Raw genomic sequence first — 24490 nt, 5'->3', positions numbered from 1 at the left:
TATTTTAGTCTATCAATAGCTAGATACCCGGGGTGGTATCATAATACCATATCTTGCCCAGGTGTAAAAGATATCTTGGCTCCTTAGAATTCTATTAGGTGCTCCTCCTCCTCCTCCTATAACAGACTTAGTTCACTTTATTTTTCTTGTATAAAAACCTCTATGCAGTAGCCAGAGCTGGAGCCTGGGTCCTCTGAACCAAAACTCTGGTGTGGGCTTTCACAAGATGATCAGTGTATTCCTGATATGGAGACTTGGGTTTTTATTATTTTAAAGATTGACTGATAATGAGACAGGTTAACTTCTGGCAACACCCAACCACCGCAAAGAGGATGATAACCATCAAAGAACCTCCTTATGGAGATGGCTTCAAATGTTGCAAACGAGCTACTGGGCAAAATATCCTCGTTTCTGCCATAGACATAATTTTTCCTAAAAAGGGCAAGCTTGGATGCAGGCAGAGTCAATGGCCAAACTCTGCCAAGACAGGGTAAGCAAGTCCTCAATAGTTCCTGCCCCACAAATATGTGTGACAGATATATTGGACTAGAAGGCTGAAGAAGGTGCTGCAACATTATTGAGAGTTTTTGGTGACTATTCAGGTAGCAAACTGTCTCTGTCATCTTCTCACTTGGAAAGCTACTAACCTGCACTACTGGCTTACTCAGGTAATCAAGTTTATTCCTTCCCAAGTCTTTGATGGAGTTGAAGACCAGGAGCTTAGTTTTACAATGAAGCTTAGTTTTTAGGGGTTAAGATATTTTTAAGTCTGGATAGATGTTTTAAGTTGATAATGACAAGATGTGATGGAGATTAGTTTACATTCAGAATTTTAGACGCACCAAGATAGGAAAGATGTTTTCTTCAAGGCTATCAAATATAAATAGCCAAAACACTAAGAATGTAACATTTATATAATTCCTGATTGTGTCATGGTTCTTCTTGCTGTAGGTAGTTCACTGTATACATGAGTAATAATTTAAATGTATTTCTAAAAAAATAAAAATGTTTAATTAATAAAAAATTAGCTCAGTGTCAAAGGGTATCCCAGATGAACAAGCTTATGCAATATTGTAAAACAACATAAACTATCCCACAAATAATCATTAACCCAAGATGATATAATTAAGCATTAAATCTCATGTGGAAAAATAATCTAAGTTCTTTATGTAGAAACTTCCCTATAAAAGAGTTCGATCATAACAAAATGCTACCCCATACACAGAAAATGTATATAGATTTCCTTCTAAAGATTTCAGTGTGGAACACTAAGAAAGGTAAATTTTAGACTAAAGAAATTCTATAAATGTTCCCCAGTACATTCATGTTAATTAACTGTACCTGAATATGATGACAATTCAGCCATTGTCCTCACGGTCTTTCTTCCATAAGCAAAATAGCTTCTGTATACTCTTGAGAAACCCTCAGACAAACACAAAATTTGAATAATAGTCTACTAAAATGTTTAGTTCAAAAAACCCTTCAAAGTAGCCAAAGTCATTAAGATTGAAAAACCGTCACAGTCTGGAGGAGACCAGGGAAACACCAATAGAAATATGGTATACTGGATAAACAATACATGATTGATACATAAAATTTTTAAAAGATATATACTGTTTAGACTTTAACAATAAGCTATTAATATTTATTTGATTCATCTATTATTACCAAATTTCTGACTAATGTAAAACATAATAGAAGAAGGAAATCGGTGTGTGATATATAAAATTCTTTGTATGGATTTTTTTCTCTAAGTTAAAGTTTTTTTCTGAAATGAAAACTGATTCAGAGAATTCTGTCACTTATATCTATCTGAACACTAGCCTAAGGGGCATGTCCCATGAAAGTCTTCATTTATCAAGATAGAGGGCATCCTATTGGGACATGCTATTGGGTGAGAGAAGCATGGGAGAATGGGGAAATAGAAGGATCCAGAGGGTCCTAGAAATCTACAAGAAGAACATTATGACAGGCAGATCTGAGCCCAAAGGTCCTGCTCAAACTATGGCACCAGTCAAGGACAATATGTGCAGTAAACATCGAATCCCTACCCAGATCTTGCCAATGGACAGGACATTCTCCACAGTTGAGTGGAGAGTGGGAACTGACTTTCACACGAACTCTGGTGCCCCATATTTGACCATGTCTCCTGGAGGGGGAGACCTGGTGGCAGTCAGAAGAAGGATAGCAGGTTACCAAGAAGAGACTTGATACCCTATGAGCATATACAGGGGGAGGAGGTCCCCCTCAGTCACAGTCATAGGGGAGGGGAGTAAGGGGAAAATGGGAGGGCGGGAGGAATGGGAGGATACAAGGGATGGGATAACAATTGAAATATAATATGAATGAATTAATAAAAAAAAGAATTCTATGTTTATATTCAATGCATATTTATTCAGTAATGCCCAACTGAATACAACTTAACTATCCTGCAAGTAGTAAATGGTCATGCTGGGGGTCGGGGCGCGTATATACAATAGAATGCTACTCACCAGCACAAAAGGAACAGTCTACTGACACACACTACAACCTACCTGGTCTCAGTGCATTACCTACGTGTAAGAACACTCACTCAGAAAGAAAGTTATGACGCTGAGTCAACCTTCGTGCTGTGCTTGAAAGGCAAAAACTGGAGTGACAGAAAGTAGGTCACTCATTAACAGAATTTGCAGGTAGGAGATGATTAACTACAAAGAGGCATAAGGAAGGTATCTTTCTCCGATTATTAGCGTGTTCTGAATCTTGATCATGACAATATTTGCACAGCTTATACATACATGTATAATCTCATAGAGCTGTACTCCAAAAAAAAAAATGAGAACATTTTGTTCTACATAATGCCTCAGAACTTTTTAAAAGAATGACTGTTAAGCCAGTTTGTAGTAGTGCATGCCTGTGACTGTAATTTCAATATTGAGAAGGCTGAGGTGGATTTGAGCTTGGAGCCACCCTAGACAGCATTGTGAGTTCCAAAACAGCATGGGACACAGTGTGAGAGCATGTCTCAAAGATCCCAGAAAAAAAAAAATGGTCAGATTAACAATGTAATGTATACTTTCCAAATAAAAGAGAGGAAAACAACTAGGGCAGATAGAATCTTTCCCCCAGGGTCATTTTGCTAATTCAATAAAAGGAAGCACCATTGTTTGCCGTGTTAGGTTCTTAGGCCTGCCCTCACAGGGAAATACATATGAGAGTACCTTACAAGCTGGAACTGTGTTATCTTATATGTCTTTATGTTCCGAGCTCAGAGTCTAATGTCTGTGGGATTTATTCTCAATACTTTGAAGACTAAGACCATTTATTATTTTCACAGAGTTTCCAGTAGTCTTAAAATTCCTTTTATAGATGGACTTTTTATGTGCTTTTCTGTTATCTTCCCTTCACAGATCTGCTTCTGTAACTAATTTTCTTTTTCTTTTTCTTTTCTTTTCAAAAAAATAAGGACAGACACCTATTGAATTGAAGTCCACTTCGATGATCCTGTTTGAACTTGATCACATGAAAGACCTTATCTCCAAATCAGGTCATGTCCAGTGGAGAAAGAAAAAGAGAGAAGCAAAGAGAGAAAAGAAAAAACCAAGAAGAAGATATAGCCTTTCAGTCTCAAATATATGCTGCTAATGATGTGTTCCTGTCAGTTAGTCTCTACTGCTTAATAACTCCAGCATCTTCTCAATAATATTGTCAGCTCAGGTCAAGTTTGTCAACCCATAAGCCTTTGGGAGAGTCTCCTCCTCAGTCTCTCATGATGTGAAATGTGCTTAGTCTCTCCCATAGATGGTCTAACACTTCCCAGTGTCACAGCTTCACCTGTAACCCAATGCAAAGTTTTTGTAGTGTGTTTCTGTGCTAAGTAGTTTTATGTCAAGTGGACACAAACTGAAGTCATCTGAGATATGGGAGCCTCTTCTTCACAGAACATTACATGCACACTCAGATCAAGCAATTCGTAAATGGTACTCACGAAACTGAAAATGTTCCAAAAGGCAAAATGCACCGTCAGTCAGAAAAAGTTTGTGGGAGTAGCCAACCAATATCTGATTTGACTTAAGGCCCACTCCACAAGATAGAACGCACGTCTGCAGGGACATTAACTTAAGATACAATCAGACCAAGCACAGACCCTCACATCAAAGCTTGGCAATTCAACCCAGGAAGAGGAAAAGGGTCCCAAGAGCAGGCAAAATAATCAGAGACACCCCCACCCCAGTGTCATGAGTCCCCACAAAACAGTAAGCCAACATACATATAGAGGACCTAGCACAGATGCATGTAGGCCCTCATTAGCCTTGCTCAGTTAATTCCGTTGGCAGTGCTCTCCTGGTTTCTTCAACCCTTCTGTCTCCCATAATTCCTTCCCTACCTCTTCCACTGGGTTCCAGGAGATCAACAAGGATGGATCAAAGGAGGTGTCCAACATGGGCTCTCTCTTCACCTAATGTTTGGCTGTGGGTCTCTGCACCTTCTCCCATCTGATGTCAGAGGCAGCCTCACTGATGACTACTGGAACAGGACCTAGGAATAGAACAGAACATTATCAGAAGTAATTTTTGATTTTTCTTTTCACAAGTCTTCTTTGGTTCTACCATAAATGCTATCCAGCCTCCATTTTCGGTCTTCCAGGCAATGTCAGAAATGGGTTCTCTTTCCTGCTGTGGGCCTCAAATTAGACCAGTGATTGGCTGGCCACTCCCACAACTTCAGTGCCATCATTACTCCAACACATGTTCAGGCAGGAAAGCTTGTAGGTTAAAGGTTTTGTGGCTGGGTTGCTTCCTGAGTCCCACCACTGAAAACCTCCTGGTTACAGAAGGTGGCTGGCTCAGGATTGTAACCTCCATTAGTAAGAGTCATCACTACGGTCGCCCTCATGTATTCCAGGGAGTTTCCACCGCCAGAGGTCTCCACATCACCCCTCAAATGCCCTCCAATTTCAGTCATACCTCCCTGTACTCTCTCCCTCCAACCTCCCCAACTTGATCTCTCCAATCCCAACCGCACCCACACCCAGTCCACCTGCAAAATCTATTCTATTTCCCTTTGCCAGAGAGATCTTTGTCTCCCCCTTAATCCCTCCTTAGCATCTCTGGGCCTGTGGGCTGTAGCATGATTATTATTTACTTAACAGCAAATATCCTATAATAAGTGAGTGCATGCCATGTTTGTCTTTCTGGGTCTGGGTTACCTCACTCGGGATGATTTTTTTCTAGTTGCCTGCAAATTTTATGATTTGATTTGTTTTTAACTGCTGATTCACACTCCCTTGTATGAATGTGCCATATTTTCTTTATCCATTCTTTGATTGAGGGACATCTAAGTTGTTTCTAGTTTCTGGATATTAGGAATAAAGTTGTTATGAACATATTTGAACAAGTACCTTGGATATTGAGGTATTTCTGCCTCCTCTTCCACAATCATGTCCAATCCTTCACTTCAAAAGTTGTGTTGTTGATGCAACAGTTGAGCTTGGACTCCACAGCTCCATGTAGTTCAGTTGTTTTGTTTGTTTGTTTGTTTGTTTGTTATGGTTTTTGTTGTAAAGACTAGTTTTCATGACAAGACTGAGAACTATATCTTTTCCTGTGGGTAAAAGAATAATATTTAAAATGTAGTTGGAAAGTATGCTGGTTGGTTTTTTTTGTTTTTTTTTTTTTTTACATATTTTGAAAGAAGTGTTTTAGTATTCCAAGTGAGAAAGTGGGTAATGTTAACTAGTACTAAATGTTTCTCAAGCTCATGGTTATGACCTCTGACCCTTGGACACTTTGGTGAGTTGAGTTAGACTTTTACAAACTCCAAAAATATTCTTTGAAGACCATATTATCTATAATATTTTATTTAACATTTGAGAATGTATACATGTAGAACACAATCATTTTTATGTAACTACTATGGTAATGAATTTTATTTTAAGACACCTCTGTAGTTTTTACGGTTCTGTGGCAAACTCTTTGGAAAGCGTTACCCAGAAGAACAGCGTCTGAAAAACCTTATTAGTCTTATCTGACTCACTGTCGGAACTGGCATTTCTGGATTATCTCCATAGAATACTGGAGCTCCCTGACTCATTCAGTCGTCTGCTCCCCGTGGCCTCATGACAAAGCAAGCACAGCAGCCCATTCTGTGCTCTATGTTACAGAGAACTAATCGATACTTCATTTTTACAATGTCTTCAGGCTACAAATGAATATGCATAAAATAGCTCCTTTTCTGGGGCATATTAAATGTGCTGCAACGGGGAGCTGTGGCACACCTATAAGGCTGCTCTGAGCAAAGAGAGGCTGCAGCAGCCCAAGCAAGGAAATGGCTTCTCTCCAAGCAGCAAATTTCCTTGAAACATATTCTCTCAGAGCATATTAAAAAGAACTAGAATGTCTGGTTAGTGTTTGGGCCACTTTATAAGATCCCACATGTAGGCTGCTAGTTGTAGCCAATAGTAGCTACACAGTAAAGCCTCTGGGGATTTTAGTCTTGCCTACACGTATTCTTCTGTCTGTCACTCAAATAAAGCACGTGTGGTTGTATTGTAGAATCTCCATTTTGGGAGAGCTCATCGGGGGGAGGAGGGGCCATTTCCATTCAAAAGGTGGAAGCAGAAATATCCTTTACAAAATTCTCCATTCTGAAGCCTTAAAAACATATTATTATTAATTGTCAACCCAAAAAGGTTTCCAATTTTATCTTCTCTGCAGTAATTTTAGGTGAATTAAAAAATATTTTTGAAAACTTAATTATACATAAACATTATAAAATATTATAAGCAACCACCACAATACATTTTGGTACATCAGTAAAATGAAGAAACCATTTAATTTGGAAAATATCTATTTCAATGTGGTAACATGTTTTTCATCTCTGACCATAAGAACAATTACAATCTTCTCAGATGAACTGTTAATAAGTTTTCCTGATCCTTAAGGGAGATTATGTTTTTTAAAAAAAAATGGTTTTACAAATTGGAGTAAACTTTGAGTATGAATTTGATTTCACTGGGTTTCATCCAACCCTACAAATCTTCAGAGTTCTTGCATAGCCTTTCTTTAACAGGAGTTGGGAATTGCAGCCAGGATCAGCGGGAAGAGCAGAGCTGATTGACTTACAATGCCTAATAGTTATTGCTCTGGGAAGCACTGGCTGCCGAGTCAGGCTTGGGGCCAGGCAGCTTTTACACACCAGCATCAGGCCCACAAATCATGTCCAATTTTCAGCATAGGATATAGGGTAGAGAATGCAGCTTATAGATAACTCCCATGAAGATCCAAATTAAGATAGGCTTATCTCCAATTAAACCTCAACAAAAATCAGTCTGCCTCATCTTTCATTTTCCACAGTATTTAATGAAATCCTAAATTGCCATTAACTCTGAAAGTCCTAATGTCATACATAAGAACAGCACATGCTTTCCATCCAAGTCAATTACAAGCCATAAGAAATTATTTACATTACAAACTTTCTGCCTAAAACATATGTTCTCTTTTTCAAATAGAAATACTAGTTTAATGCCATATACTTGCAATTCAGATTCTTATAGAAGTTTTCATTTTTAAGGTAGATACTTTATGTATGATTTGCAAGACCTCTCATTGCTGTTGCTTGTAGGAGCTCACATCTGTAATCCTGGCACTTGGAAATATGAGACAAGAGAATTGTCAAAATTCAACGTAAGCTTGATCGGCATAGTTTTCCAGGCTAGCCAGGGTGGCACAGAGAAAGGTATTGTGTCAGAAAATACACATTTCCCTCTTCTGCCTTGTCAAATTGTCCTCTCCTTAAGTGGGTTGAATGTGACATATGTGGTCTATCCAATTTTGTGTTAAAAGCCTTGTGCTTCCCTTCTGATTCACCAATCAGATAGTCGTAAAGTTCTGCTTCCATTACTGCTGGCATTTTCTAAGGAAGATACAAAAGGCAATGGTTTGGTTGGATTTAAAACATAAGGGAAAAATGATCTTTCTATGAAATCTATAAACTCAGCTTCTTGTCTCATGAGCAGAGGGTACTGACAATGTACTCGGAGCATTTGCTGTTAGAAACTCAAAGTATTCCATATACAATTTCCTTTTAGAGTCTAGAAGCTGGTTTAAGCTTCAAATGCTACCATGTTATGTTTCTTCGAGAATCTTTGTATATCCTCAAGGAGTAGTGGTTGAAGACATACAGGAAAATAATCAACAAAATTTATGTTTTTAAAAGCCCACAGAATTTGAGTAATATCACAAACATTAAAATACGGCGAGCAGCTCTTTGCAGCACGTGGAGAAGCTGATGACATGCTGGGAAATTCACTGGCTCAAAATATGATGAAGAAGGCACGATGCTTATTTAGCTCCTAACGCCCAGTAATGAATATTGCATGACGGTAATCCCTGCGTATGAACTCTATGATCTCTATGTCAATATTCAGAAAAATACTAAAATGATGTCTCAGTTAAAATAAGAATTTGTAGGGCTGTAAAGATGGCACACGGGTTGAGTACCTATGTCTGTGACGGAAGTCCTGCTGTCTATTCCCGTTATCCATATCACACAGTTTATAACAACCCACAACTCCACACACAGGGGTACTGATGCCACTTTTTAGCCTCTGTGAACATGCGTGCACACAAACACACAAGCGTGCACACACATACACACACACACACACACACACACACACACACACACTAGGGGGCGTTAATTAAAAATAAAAAAATTTTGGAAGAATTGATAACTAATGCTTATTGAAGAAAACATTTCTTTTGACAAATGTCTTTTCTACCTTAGCTAAAGAATATAAAGATAAAATGAAATTGTAGTGGGCATATTAATAAAATCCTTTTTGGATTTTAGTTGATAAAGTATAAATATAAATATTAAGACAGTATCTTAAATAATATTATGCTTTTTAAACTTTCCATCATTATTTATATTTAAACAAGTATGTTGGGCTCTGCACAAAGCAATTTGCCACATAAATTTATTTTTCATATTCTTTCAATCTCTTCTGTTTCTTAAATACTGACATTTCAGTGCTATATTTAAAGTAAAGAATTATAAAATGTGTTACTTTCTATTAGATAAATTAACTGTACTTGTTAATGAGAGTATAATATGAAATTTCAACATGTGTACACAACTGGCATGCACTAATCAAAGGAAGAGGATTATACTTTGTTCACTCTTTTTATTTTTTATTTTTGGAGCCCTTGATGGCCCTTCATAAAATATTAGCTCAGTGGTAAGTACAGTCATTCAACATGCTGTAGAACCCAGAAACTTAAATTTTCTATCTAATCCTGCTGTGGTGCCTTCTGTGTAGCGTCCCGTAATATCCCTACACCTTTACTCTCCCTGCCTCTATTAATCACTATTTTACATTACATACTAAATAAAACACTCAATATATGCTCTACATCTGTTTGCTCAACTTAACACAGTGTTCTTTCTTACGTGTCCTCTTTTGTCGCAGCCGACAGAATTTCATTCTTCTAAATGGATGAATAATATTTCGCTGTACATATGTGTTTTGCATATGCACATGATGCTTACTGTGTATCAAGTATTTAGATGAGACCTCTCTGAGACGGAGCTGAATGGCTCAAGAAATAATAGGAGTAATCAACAAATGGCATGGCACAAAGTTAAAATATTTCTGTACAACAGAGTAAAAATAACAGCAGAGCAAGAATAAAACCTAAGAAATATGAGAAAATATTTCCTAGATGTCATATGAGATTGAATTATTATCTAAAATATATAAACAAACTAAAAGATTAGGACCCTCAGGGTATAGTAACATAATTATTAACTGAGCAAAGACTGACATTTTCACCTTTGAGAGCTGATAGGCTGTGGTCAGATGGTGGGTGAGGAGGTCCCACCTGTCAGAGGTCTAGGGGAAGAATAGGACAGAAGAGGGAGGGAGGGAGGGTGGGAACAGGAAGATAAGAGTGATGGGATGACAATTGGAATGCAATATGAATAAATTGTAATAAAAAGTTGAAAAAATAAATACACATGAGTAAGTTACCAAAAAATAGTATAAATTAAAATATTTTGAGATTCCATCTCACCACAGTAAAATGATTACCATTAGGAAAATATAAATATTCCATGCTAGTGAAGATATGAGAAAAAAGGAGTCCTATACTATTGTTGAAAAATTAATTTAGTCAGTATTTAAATCAGTACTGAGTATACTAGAATAATTAAAGAATAAGTTTATCATAAGATCCATAGTAGTTCTTATTATATATCCAAAGAAATGCAAGGCAGCGTTCAATGGACATATTTGCACACCATGTTTCTACTATTCACAGTTACCAAGCTACAGGGCCATCATTGTTATGCAAGGATAAATTAATAAATAAAAAGTGTGATACATATTTATTTTTTATGATAAAATTTATAATGACATTTTATTCAGCCACAAGGAAGAATGAAATCATGTCATCTTCAAAAATAGGGAGATCAGTGTTTTAGGTAAAATAAACCAGAGCTGTAAAGCATCCATTTCAATGTTTTTATTTTTTCATATCTAGAATTAAAAAGAGGGAGAGAAGAATAGGAACATGAGAGCAGAAGGCTGGGTAAGAGGAGAGAAGAATAGAATTCAGAAAGGGAAAGAAAATACATAGTGAGAGAGGGAAAGAAAAGAAAACACATAGTGAGAGAGTAGACCAAAATTAAATCAATTTCAGGCAAACAGTTTACACTGTCCTGTAAATCCTAAGGAAAGAGAAGCATTCATCAAAATTCTCCCAACCAAAAAACTCCAGGGCCAGATGGTTTTAGCTCAGAATTCTACCAGGCATTCAAAGAAGAGTTAATACCAATACTCCTGAAATTATTCACAAAAAAGAAACAGAAGCAACATTACCAAATTCATTCTATGAAGGCACAGTCACTCTGATACCACACAAAGACTCAACATAGAAAGAGAATTTCAGACCATTTTCACTCATGAACATTGATGCAAAAATACTCAAAAACTCACAAACCAAATCCAAGAACATACATATCAAATATATCACCAACTCACACGTAAAACCTTCCACACCAAATTTCTTCGGTCTACAAGATGAGTAAGGGCAAAGATGGAACAGAGATTGAGAGAATGGCAAACCAGAGACTGGACCAGTTTGAGACCCACTGCACAAGAAAGGAATGACCACTTTCACTATTAATAATACTTTGTTATGCTTGCAGACAGGAGTCTAGAAGGAGTCTAGACAGGAGTCTAGACAGGAGTCTAACTTTCTTCTGAGAGGCTTTGTCCACCAACTGATAGAGACATAGAGACCCAAGGCCAAGCAATGGACTGAGCTCAGGGAGTGCCATGGAAGAGTGGGAGGAAGGATAGAGGGAGCTGAAGGGAACAGGGCACCACAAGAAGACCTACAGAGTACTCTAACCTAGGCCCATAGGGGCTCAAGGAGACTAAAGCACCAACCAAAGAACTTGCATGAACAGAATATAGCCCCCTTATACACATTTAGCAAATCTGCAGCTTGGTCATCATGTGGGCCCCCTAACAATATAAGAAGGTACTACCTCTGAATCGGCTACCTACTGCTAGGTCGCTTTCCCCTACCTGGGCTGCCTTGTCACTCTCCAGTGGGAGATGATGCTCTTAGTCCTGCGGTGACTTGAGATACCAGGGTAGATTGGTAACCATTGGGAGCCTCATCTTCTCTGGGAGGAAAGAGAGGGGAGAATGGGAAGAGGGGGTTGGGGTGGGAGGAGAAGAGGGACTAAGATCAGGATGTTAAGTGATTAAATAAATAAATGAATATAAATGAAAGAGAAAATATCATTATGCAGGGAGGCCCGAGGCCCAACACCTTGAGAGAAATGATTAGCATTTGATGGCTGCTAAGGGAAAGAAACTCAAATTTCCTTGGTAGTTGGCCACTGGAAGGTTGTCTCTGCTCCCAGTGAGTGGCCTCTCAACCATGTACATATGAGCAACATTAATTGGACTCACAGGTTGTGATGGCTGTTCTGGGTTGGCAACTTGACCTCATTTGGAATTAACTAAAACCCAAAAATGGGCAATACCTGTGAGTAAGTTTGATTAATTTGATGTAGCAAGATTCACTTCTAATCTAGATCTTTGAAATGGGAAGATAGACCTTTAATTTAGATCTTTGACGTGGGAGGACACATCTTTAATCCAAATCCTTTGAGGTAGGAAGACCAACCTCTAATGTGGACCACACCTTCTTCTGGAAGCCTAGATAACAGTGGTTCCCAACCTTCCTAATAGTAGAACCCTTTAACACAGTTACTTTTGTTGTGGTGAACCCCTAGTCACCAAATGTTTTCATTGCTACTTCAAACTTGTAATTTTTCTACTGTTATTAATTGCAATGCAAATATGATCTATGCTTTCCGATGGTTTTAGATGACCTCCGTGAAAGGGTTTGATCTCCAAAGGGCTCAAGACCCACAGGTCTTGTAAGGACATGGAGGAAGGAGGGTTTTGGTCTGTGCTTGTTTCCACCTGGTTAGCAAGTCCATTCCTTCACTTGCATTACACATACTTCTCTGCTTCTCTGGGTCCCGCACCTCCCGATGAGACCTCCTACCTTGTGGATTAAACAATTACAGGATTCTTGGACCCTACATTCATGGGCAGACATTTCTGAAGTGGCTATAATTCATTCTAACAAGCGCCCTACACAGAAGAGGGCTTTGGATACCCTAAGCTGAACTACAGATAGTTGTAACCGCTCTGCCATAGAAGATAGGAGCCTGAAAAAGCAGGATGGGCTCCTAACTACTGAGCTTTGTCACCAGCTCCCTTTCTAGTCTACGGAAAACCCTTTATTATTCTTAGATACCTGAAATTATCACTTCTTTGTCTACATAACATGCATATGGTAAAGGAATCTCGAGTGAATATAGTCTCCTAATGAAAGAATTCTAGAACACCTAATGAGATGTTAATTGCAATTACTTAAAGGCAACAGGACAACATGTGTTTATCATCTCTTGTTGCTCTCTCTGACTCTAGTTTCACGCGATCCTGGACTTGAATTAGAACAATGAGGAATATATGTTCTGCATGATACTTTGTAATCACCCAACACTTGCTCTAGTAGAGTTGAGCGGTGAATAGGCCAATCTTCAAAGTGACTCCATTCAGAAAGTATTTTAAGACCCCTAAGTACATTGATGACAAGTGAATCCTCTTATCTATTAAGTACCTTTTTACATCACACATGCAGACAAGAACCTCCATTTAAAAGTATTTAACAGAGAGCCAAATATCACAAAACAAATAGAGTATCACTTTCATGGATTAAGCTTTTATGATGCAAACTCAGGTACACTTGATTCACTACCTTAAGACTCATGTCTGAAAGCTTTTTCAGGACACATACATATTATTTTAATGAAAATATCCAGGACAATGACATATGTTTGACGTTCTCTGGAGCACAGAGCCAAGCTACACAGTTAAAAATATATGTCTTCATGACCACATAGCTTCCTAGGCTGAAAAGACATGCTCACATTTAATCCCCATTTCTACTATAGAAAGAATGAAACTGATTTTTATAGTCTCAAATGAATTATTCCATTACATAACTCATACCTACTTGTAACTTTTATAAAATTATAAAAACATATTCTATAATGTGTATCTCAAATAATGTAGAACACTAAGATCACCAGATTTATCTAACAGATGTATAAACTCATGAATTTGGAGCATAAGTGTTTATTTTTTTCACCTCCATAATGAACAGAAATATAATTATTTCTGAATGCTGAAAGAATAAATTGATTATAACAAATCCTTTTTCTATTGTTGCTTAGTATATTCCCAAACATCTCAGAATTGCTTCTTTCTTTCCTGCACTGCTCACCATTTACTTAAGCATCTTCAAATGTTGATAGGGAATTAATTTTATATTAATTAATTGCATATTTGTCAATAACCACCGAAAGTAAGATTTAAACATAAAGATATTATGTATTAAGAACTTGCCAATTTGCAAAACTGAAAATTTCTCATTCCATGTGAGTTTGCTCTTATCAAAATTTATGCTTGTTTACATTTACTTATGATGTATGTGTGTGTGTGTGTGTGTGTGTGTGTGTGTGTGTGTGTCTGTGCATCTCTGTGTGTGTATGTGTATATGTGTGTGTGTGTGTTTGTAGGGTGTGTGGTTGGAGCATGTGCATGTCATGGTACATATGTGTAGATCAGAGTACGGCTTTAAGAAGTCATCTTTCTCCTTCCATTAATGTAGGTCTCTTGAACTGAACCCAGGTCACCAGACTTGGCCATAGCATTTGTACCCTCAGCTATTCCAACTGCCTTAGAATTTATATCTTTCAATGCATTATTTACTACTATAGAAATAAATTTCAGGTGTTAGAAACCCCATAACTTTTTTTTTGAGTTGCTCTTTTGTTTGTTAAGTTTTTCCTCGGTATGCTTAGTTTACAATGATAAAATATACAAATACTTCTAAGGGTGCTGGCTAGTTTTCATATCAATGTGACATATCTGAGTCACTCTGGAAAACGGAGTCTTACATGAGAAAATGTTCCATAGAGCTGGCATGTAGTCAAGCCTGTAGGACATCTTCTCTATTGCTCATTGGTGTTGGAGGGCCCAACTCAATGTGGGTGGTGCTATTCCTGCTCAGGCAGTCTGGCCCTGCAATGTACAAGAAAGCACCTTGAGCAAGCCATGAGGAAGAGCAAGCCAGTAAGCGATATTCTGTCCGTGGCTTCTCTGCTTTCATTCTTGCTTATAGTTTCCCGACTTGAGCCACTGCCCTGACACCTTTCAGTGCTGAGGGTATAACCTGAGGGTTGTAAGTTAAAATAAACCCTTCCCTCCCAGAGCCTCTCTTGACCAAGGTGTTTTATCATACCAATGAATATCTAAGACAGTAATTAAGTCATATTCATAATTCAAAATACTTATATAAACACTGAATTATTTATGGATATAATGTAATTTTCACATGTATGTTACATAAAATGACAATCATTTAGTGTGTGCATTACAGAACACAGCAATGCACTTTTGCTAAGAACGCAAAGAACTGTCAAAAAGCCTTATTGAAGGCAGCGACCTGGACTACTGCTGGCTGCTCAGGGCAGGGAAGCTTCCTTCTCAGTGGTATCAATGACTGCAGACTCAACACTGAGAATGAGAGACATTGAAAACATCTGTGACAAGCCCCCCAGCCCCCCACCCCCCAAAAAAGAAACAGCTCAGACAGGAAGCTAATGAAGAACATCCTCAAAAATAGATATAGGGACACTAAAATGTAGCTCTTCACAGTTGACGGCTCCTGACAGGGGTCGGGGTGGGGGTGAGGAAGGACTTAGTTATCTTTAAGGAGCTGACTGCGCGAGTTTGACCATGTTCCAATGAGTGGATGGACAACACAAACTTGACTTGGTGTTTTTTGTTTTTTGTTTTTTTCTGGGTGTGGGCAGAGCAATGGTGGGAGGGTGGACCTGGGAAGAAGGAAAACGAGTGTGATCAAGACGTGTTGTATGAAATTCCCAAATGGTTACTAAAAATGCTGTGTTGGAGGGAAAAGAATGCAAAACAAAAACAAAAACAAAACAAAAACAAAAACCTGTTTCCCTGGTCATATTTTCTCCTTATTCTTTTAAGAAAAAACAAAGATTACTTTTTTAATATCAAGTGCTTCTAACTAATCACATATACTGAATTAATAAGCTCTTTAAAATGCATGCCCTGAGCATATATCGAAATAATACTATTCTGAAATAAGACGAAGAGTTCAGGGAGCATGTCAAGTCACCACGAAAAGCTAGAAACCAATAAACAGAATAATAGAATAAGAAGAGAAAGGAAGTAAAACAGTGAACAGGAAGGGCCATTGTAGATTTGGAAACTGGCATTTCCAAGTATAAACTAGAATCAATAAGGCTCATCTGTCATTATTCTTATGTTCCTGAGATTGTGTTTTAAACATAATCTACCCAAAGACTAATACATGAAGATGAAGCATCAAATGAAATTAATTGTGTCTCATTCACACTGTGTTCCTATGTAATGAGTGAGGAAGACAATATTTTAGAGATACTGTTAGACTACATCATTTCCACTACAGCAAAAGTATAGGTTTAAGTATAATACTTGAAAATTTTACTTGAACTGAGGTAGTACTGTCAACTGATTGATAGCTGCTCAAAACCTATGTTGTGTGAAGAAATGTAGTCCCAGTTCTCTTAACCAATATATTTTATTACAACTTATTAACCGAGCATATGTCACCTATAACCCAACTAACCAAAACAATAGGAAAAGAGGAGTAGAGAACACAATAACAAAACCATAAGTATATCAGTTCCAAGGAATGATTCTCCTGGCATAATCAGCAGGATTTCTTCTGCTGGAACCTGGAGTAACCAGAACCCAGAACCTCAGCAGGAGCCGGAGCCCTGAAGCCTTCCCTTGAGCGGTTCTCTCTAGGAGAGTCTAGAAGTGCAGCGATGAATAGTCAAAACTATCCCAAGTCTCCAAAGGCTCCACCCCCTGTTTTCAGCTCATTTATATATCTCTTCTCAGAGTCTGTTCATGAGATCTTTTCAGCTGGCAACAATCAAGCTCCCACACGAGGTGGCTGGTCTTCTAGTGGATTAACCTCACCTGTTCTCTCACAAGACCGTTCCAATCCCACACTTGGGATCATAACAAAACAAGATTATCTCTCCTTCAAAGAAGTTCTGTAACTGCCTACACTAGTCTGATGAGAGATTAGAAGTTGTACTGTATGTAATTCTAAAATCTAGATGTCAAGTTATAACTCTTTATAAAGCCTGCTGATGTTTGGTATATGTCAGCCAAGAATATAAATTAATATTAAATAAACAAGAATCCTTTGAATATCAACATGACCAAAAATGTTAATATTTCTCCATCTTTGGTATTTATATTTTCCCTGTTACTTTTAAGGTCAATTACCAAATTTTACTCATCTTCACTCTGAGAACATTTTTGACATTTGTATCTATTATCTAGTACCAATACCTTCTAATATGTTATTTTCCTTTTTCAACAAAATGTCTAGAGAAACAAGACCTAGAGTCAGTCTCTCCTCTCTTTCTTAGGACAGTTACATGCTGCAGTTGACAATCACAAACTTAAACTTCAAACGTAGTAGTCCTTTATTCACACCAGAGGCATTTAAAGTCTTCAATCCCAGTAACATTCTTTCAGGATTTCGTTAAGATGGCTGTGGATGCTTCTTACCTGGCTGGACTCTGTTTAGCTCCCTAGCTAAAACTTCCCAGCTGCACAGGTGCATCCGTTTACTTCATAGACAATACTCCTTGGATTGCAAATGCTTCTGCTTCTGCGACTGCCAGGTCATGTCTTACAGTCACACCTGCTCTACTAAAGGATGCTTGCTTCCCCCTCATTCTGTGACTCAGCCAACCTCCTTCCAGGATTCATTTCTTAGAGTCCAAGAGCAGCCTGCTCTGCGACCAGGAAATCTGCCACATGCTACTCATTTTTCAGTTTGCCAAAATATTTGGGAAGTATCTGTACATACGACAAGAGAATAGGAGAACACTTTGTAGGAGAAAAGGCGGTAAGATAGTGATGCTAAAAGAACAAAAAGGTGATATACTCAAAGCGCCTTATAAACTATATAAAAATGTCCTTATGAAGCCCGGTACCATAAGCCATAAGTATGAACCACTAAAGAGGAAATGTATTGCCAGGAAATAACTGACTATTATAAAAGCTAAGTAAATAAGTGTAAATGTCTCTAAAGGTACATCTTATTTTAAAGATAAATAATGCTTATCACACATGTGAGGGGATGTTTACAAGACTATTAAGAAGTCATTTACAGTTAAAAAAATCATGTAAAACTCCAGAAATTAATTTTTAAAAAGAAATCACTATATTTTAGAAGAGTGAGCTTGGTTATTCCACTATCTGGTCCCTTCATGGGGCCAAATTCACAGTTTACAGAGTTAAGTAGCTCTCTCTGAAGCATGTGATTGCCTGATCTGTCCTCTCTGAAATCCACCTTAGAAGCCACTTAACAGAAGCAGAGCCACCCTGTTCTAATTGATTGGCAATTGCCCGGGCACCTCAACAGTCAGGAAGCTAGCCTGTTCTGCTCACAGCGAATCGAATTTAAAGTGAAGTTTATTTCATCAGAGTTATTTTAGTAAAGAGAGTACTAAATAGAAAGTTTGTGTTTATGAAGACTAGGATGGCACTTTAATTACAACATAAAATTTATTTTTTTTTTTAGAACATAATATTTTAAAGGCTGTAGTTAGTCATCAAAAATAATCTTTCTCTTTCTCAACTCCCTCCTCCTATTTTAATGCAGCCTAGACTAAAAGAACGTTTTGGGAACATTGTAATAAACAGAATAATAAACAAATATCAATAAAATTTACTTTTTTTGAGAATTTTTTTTCCTAAAGTCAGTAACCTCAAAATTGGAAACTTCAGATTGTGGTTTAAATACTTCATACATGGACTAGCTCGAAAGAGTGGTTGAAATAAAACATTAAATTTGCCATGAAAAATTCAACAAATATGACACATCTATATGATCGACGTTACTAGCTAAAGAGTTTAGTAGGATATATGTGAATCTAGATAGAAACTCTCAGTTTTGTTTCTTCATCTGTGTGAGCTCCGGGGTTTCAGCATTATCACGGCCCCGGACCTGCTGGCACACCAGGCAGCTTTCCTTCTCCATCCATCCCAGAACTCAATTCTCTTTCACTAAATTACATAGACTCTGCTTATCGCCTTCTTACTCTTCTAGCTCAAAAATCTTAACACGGGGCCTATCATGAAGTTCACATGGAAATAGTTACATAATGAACAGCAGATTAGAAAATGTATCGTATCTTTTCCTCTCAGACTGAGGTCATGTGGAAGCTGCATGTTCAAAATGCAAAACACAGGTTTATCTTTTGGTTCTGAAGATGAGGCACAAGAGCGGACATGAGGCCAGGCCAGCCTGGGATCCTGCTTAAAAAACATACGCATAAAGAATAAGAATGAGAATTAGCCACAGAACACGATCTAGATTCTGGTTTTCGTTTGTTTGTTTGGAGATCCTGTTTATTGCTCTGTATAACTTTATTAGCTACACTTTTAAAGTTCTAATTTAATTAGTGTTGTGGTACTGGAGGTAACAAAATATTTATTCATCGTCGATTAGTAAAAAGAGCCTAAAAGTAGTCATTGGATTACATAGATTCTGACATCAAGTATTTCTGCAGAAGGCAAATCACAATACCATTAATGAGTAAACTCCAGCTTAGGGTTTTTTTTTAAGCAGGAGAGATTCAATGTTATATAGCAGAGTTACTGTGTCTGCAGTGTGTGGCGCCAACCAAAGATACAGCACTAGATTACCCTAGGCTAGGCTGTGCACGCTGGAGAGCCGAGTATCCTCTTAACAGGAATGTCAAACAAGCCTCTGACCTCTTACAACAGTGTTAGGAGCTGGAGCCACCTCAACCTCTACAGCCCTAAAAAGGTAGCTGTTAATATCTTTGCAAAATCCCCAGTCAAGTGGGGGAAAAATAAGTATCTCTTCTTAAGCATGGGATAAGCATTCATTGTCTAAAAATTTGGGGAGCAGAACGAAAGAAAATGAAAATGACATCGGATAAGAAGTTGGTTTGGGTTTTTGGGGTTTTTGTTGGTGGTGGTGGTGAGGGTGGTAGTGTTTTTTTTTTTGTTTGTTTGTTTTTATTTTGTTTTTGTTTGTTTGTTTGTTTTTGTCACTCCTGAACCAAAATACATGATTAAAGTGGAATGTGGTTTTCAGGGCCAATCAATTCATCAGTCATATTTTATTAAAATGGCTGTTTATAGCCTGTGAACAATTTACATCTGAATATTAATGAATAGTTTGCTTCCTTTTGTATAAAGGGGTTGATCTAGCTGTGCTAAGAAAAGCCTCTATGTTTTTCTTTTCTTTCTTTCATTCCTATATTCTTTCTTTTCTTCTTTTCTTAAAAAAAAAAAAAAAAAAAAAAAAAACCAAATCATGAAAGAATCTTTGCTAGGGAGGCTGATACTTCAGATCTAAAATTGAATCTGTTCATTAGCTGTACATTATTCAGGACTATAAAAAGGAGACGTTTTAACAATCCCAGGCTCAATTAGGCATCAACTGCTATCCTGGCAGAAACCTGGCATTGCATCTTGTTCTCAGGAAGTTTAGATGACGTTATTTACAATTTATTCCTTGGGGATTGCCCTTTAAAAAAAAAGTCTAGTTGCCATCATAACTTACATACTAGCCTCATAACTCCCTACCTGACAGCTCAATTGAACATCCCTCATTTAATTAGTCGACAGTACACTGCTGCTTGAATGGTACCCACTCACTACTCTGCTTTCAAGAAGCATGGGAGTGAGCATGCGTCTGTGAAACCACGCTACTAAAGCACCAACTCTTCCAAGATGGGCATTGATGAAGGTACAGCAGATAGCTGAATAATTCTAAAATCCTGACTGAAACGTGACATTTTCTACCCAATTGTTAAACCTACAGTTACCTCTACTGTAATTATTATATTGTTGCTTTTAGTATTACCCATTATTTTACATCAATACTTGAGTTTCTTGCATGGAAACTGTCTTTTTGTTTGCCATAACAAACACAAAGCCCTAACTGGCCCTTTGCACCCTATAATATTCTTCTTTTATATACTGTGTAAACTAAAATCAAGAGGATTTTAAATGTGTGTTAAACACTGCCAATTAGATATGCACCAAACGATATTTGAGAAAGCTGACTTTGAATGCGTTTTCTTCATCAGATTTTATGGCAGAGTCAAACACGGGGTTAAATTCTAGAAACTAGTTAAATTCTATTTGTGCATATTTTACTTATTGTTCCTCCGTTTAGTCTTACTTTAGTTCATTAGATGCAGTGATATCTCCCTTGTCTGTGACAATTTCCATTAATATCTCAAAGGCAGCTATTAAGTCTCATTACAAGAAAAGACTATAGCAGGCTAGTGTGCATGATCACAGAAGATAAAGACAATAGTCGCATTTTCATTTATTTCTTTGTTCTTCACATGCAAATCAATTGAGGAGTCTTTTTAGCCTACTTCTCCGTTTACACTTTCAATCCTTTTGCAAAGGGAGAAAACTGCACAGCTAAATAAATTCTAGTGTTTGGATTGTTTCATTTTCAAAAAGCAGAAAAGAAATGTGTCTGCTTTCAGAAAATTTCCACACCTATTATGCTCAAAATGCCATTGTCATGAAATTTAGTAAAGCTATGTGAGTTTCACCATTTACATAAGTTATTCATAAGAATTAACTCTGAGCTATAATGAAGCTAATTAGTGGTTGCTACAGTGAGGCTTTATAAAGTGTTCATTATTACCAACAGTAATCCATCATTCCATCAAAATACTTAAAACATTAACTCCTAGACAATTATCTAAACATTCCCATGGAAATTGTGTTTGAGTAAAATTCAGTCAGTTCCCCATGAAGTAAACTCTTTATGGGTTTTTCATCTAAAAATGATCCATTAAGCATAATTAAATTGATAAGCCTATGCCTGACCTTTTTCTATTAAAATTAATAGTTAATTGATAATTAAATATTAATATAAAATGGATAAATTTCTACTTTTAAAATTAAAAATGAAGAATACACATTGGACAGGCCCCTATTTTCTTTCTGTATTTTGTTTTGTTTTGTTTGTTTTTGTTTTTCAAGACAAGGTTTTACTGTGTAGCCTAGGCTGTCTTGGACTTGTTTTGTAAACCAAGCTGGCCTCGAATTCAGCAATCTGCCTGCCTATGCCTCCTGAGTCCTGGGATTAGAAGCGTGTGCCACCAATTTCTTAATTTATCTGAAATATTACTTCCTTCTGTTATTCTGGAGGACTGACATAGATAAAGATTTAATGGATATAATTGATTACCCCTCTGGTTAATCAATCAATCCATCAATAGATTTGATTATTAAAATCAATAAATGGTGGAAAGAAAATGCTTTTGTTTCACAGCCAACAGTCGTAAAGAAGTATTACAACACATGATGTTTTGCCTACAAAATTCAATGTTAGTGCATCTCTGTGCTTAGAATTCACAATATTCTGAAGTAAGCTAACCCTAAAGCTTGTAAGTCTGCTAGTACATGGTTTGCTTTCTGATTCTCTCTGAGTCCGTCTGGCCAACATGGCTGGAGTTCTCCATCTCTCTACCCCTCCGTTCCCGAGATTGTCCTGCATATATCCCATAAATTAGGGTATGTTGTGAGTGCATTTTTATTCAATTGAGAAACACTTTGATTTCTTTCTTAATTCCATGAGTTTCTAAGCTTTCTGGTGCTTTAGTTATTGATATCCAGCTTTCATCCCTAGAGGTTAGATAGGATGCAGGATGTTATTTCAATTCTCTTATGTCTGTTGAGTCTTGCTTTGTGTCTGGATGAATATGTGGTCAATTTCGGAAATTTTTCCATGACGTCCTGAAATAGAGATATATTCTTTTGTGTTTGAGTGAAATGTTTTGTAAATATCTGCTAGGTCTATTTGCATTATGATGTCAGATAATTTCAGGGTTTTTTTTTTTTTTCTGGTTAGTTTTTGTCTGGATAACCAGTATATTTGTAAGAGTTGAGTATTGAAGTCTCCCACTACCAGTGTGTAAAGTTGATATGCGATTTTAAGCTATGGTAGCATTTGGTTTACTAACTTGAGTGCCCTGTATTTAGGGCATAGGTATTAAGAATTGCAAAGATATTCTGTCTATACTTTTCTCATGCAGCTTTTAACATTTCTTTTCTGATCTGTACATTTACTGTTTTAGTTATTATGTGCCGAGGGAGCTTTCTTTTCTGCTCCATTCTATTCATTCTTCTGTATGCTTCTTGCATTTTGATAGACATCTTCTTCTTTAGGTTAGAGACATTTTCTATTATTCTTAGAATTTTGACTTTTCTTTTTTTTTTTTCCATTTAACATTTTTTTATTGACTAAGGTATCCATTTCTTCTATTTTGTTTTTGTTTTCACTGCTATTCCATCTCCTGTGTTCTGTAGGTGAGGGTTACCTCAAAGGTTCCTTTTCGAGTCCCTGAACTTTTAATTTCCAGATTTCCTTAATTTTGAGTTTTACTTATTTAATTATTTTATTTCTTTTTTGGGGGTGGTCTTGAACTGTTAGTTTAATTTTCTTCTACTCTCTATTTGTGTTTTCATATATTTCTTTGATAGATTTATTCATTTTGTCTTTAAGAACTTATCGTACTCATAAACATCATTTTAAGTTCTTTTTCTTGTGCTTCAGCTATGTCACAATACTCAGGGTCGGCTGTGGTAAGGTTGCTGGGCTCTAGTGAAGACGTATTGTCCTGGCTGTTATCGATTGTGCTTTTATGCTGGTATGTGGACATCAGGGTTTGGAAAGATTGTAATTCTCAACGCCTGCACCTCTTCTTGTCTTTATTGTATAGGTGTTTTGTTCTTTGTTTGCCTTCTCTGGTTCTCAGGAGAGTGTAGTAGCTGTGTGTTGCCTCACAGGAAATTCTTCTGGGGTTCTGACAGGAGCAGGTAATGGGGTTCCAGGTGAAATGTGTTTCTAGGAATTAGGCACTGAAATTTAGACATGGGAATGGCGGTGGCTAAAGGCTCCTCAAGAAAACAGGGTCTTCCACCAGGATTCGTTTAATGCCCTTAAAGAATGTCATTAGAGTGAGAAAAAGACTTTGGTAGGTGGTCTGGCACAGAGCTGTAGATGAGACGAGGATATGCCACTCGGTGGAATGGAGGGAGAGGTGAAGAGCTGCGGTAAGGTTCCTGCTCTGCTCTTTGGGGTGTCCTGAGGGTTCTCAGAGAATGCTTGTTGGCGTTGGTTGCTGGAATAAAACAATGGATGAGGGGAAGGAAGTTTAGAAGGGTAGATCAGTGTTAACCACTGGAGAAGTAGGCTTGGGTTGGGGGTGAGGGAGAGGGGAGTGTGAAGCAGATGGTCGGCTAGAGAGCTGGACATGAGACTGGGTGATTGACTTTGGAAGAGCTGAATTATCGATAGGTGAAGATCTGCAGTTAGCTTATCCGTTTCCCTAGCAGGGGTGGCCTAGAGATTGCATGGAGTGCCTGCTGTGGTTGGAGGCTTGGATAAAGCAGTGAGGCTGGAAAGGGACACTGGGAGGGGAAGACCTGTGTTGTCCCTTGGAGGTGAGGGCAGAGAGGAGGAGGAAGCCATCACAGGTGGTCTGCTTGAGAGCTGGGGATGAGGCTAGGGCACTGGACGTGGAGGACAGGAAAGGTGCAGATGTGCAGCTCGCCTTCCTGCTTCCCTGGCTGGGGCCAATTCAGTTTTCTTCTTGAGATTGCATCTTTGGTACCCAGAAGGTACTTTCTAGTAAAAGCATAATTGTTCAGACAGAAAATTCAACTAGAAGGGCTAGCATCCCAAACATAGTGTTTGATTTGGAAGTAAATAAAATGAAAATTATAGCACAATAAAGTGAT

This window comes from Acomys russatus, chromosome 30, assembly GCF_903995435.1.
Source record: "Acomys russatus chromosome 30, mAcoRus1.1, whole genome shotgun sequence".
In the NCBI taxonomy this organism is placed as follows: domain Eukaryota; kingdom Metazoa; phylum Chordata; class Mammalia; order Rodentia; family Muridae; genus Acomys; species Acomys russatus.
Note: the sequence above shows the minus strand (reverse complement) of the source record.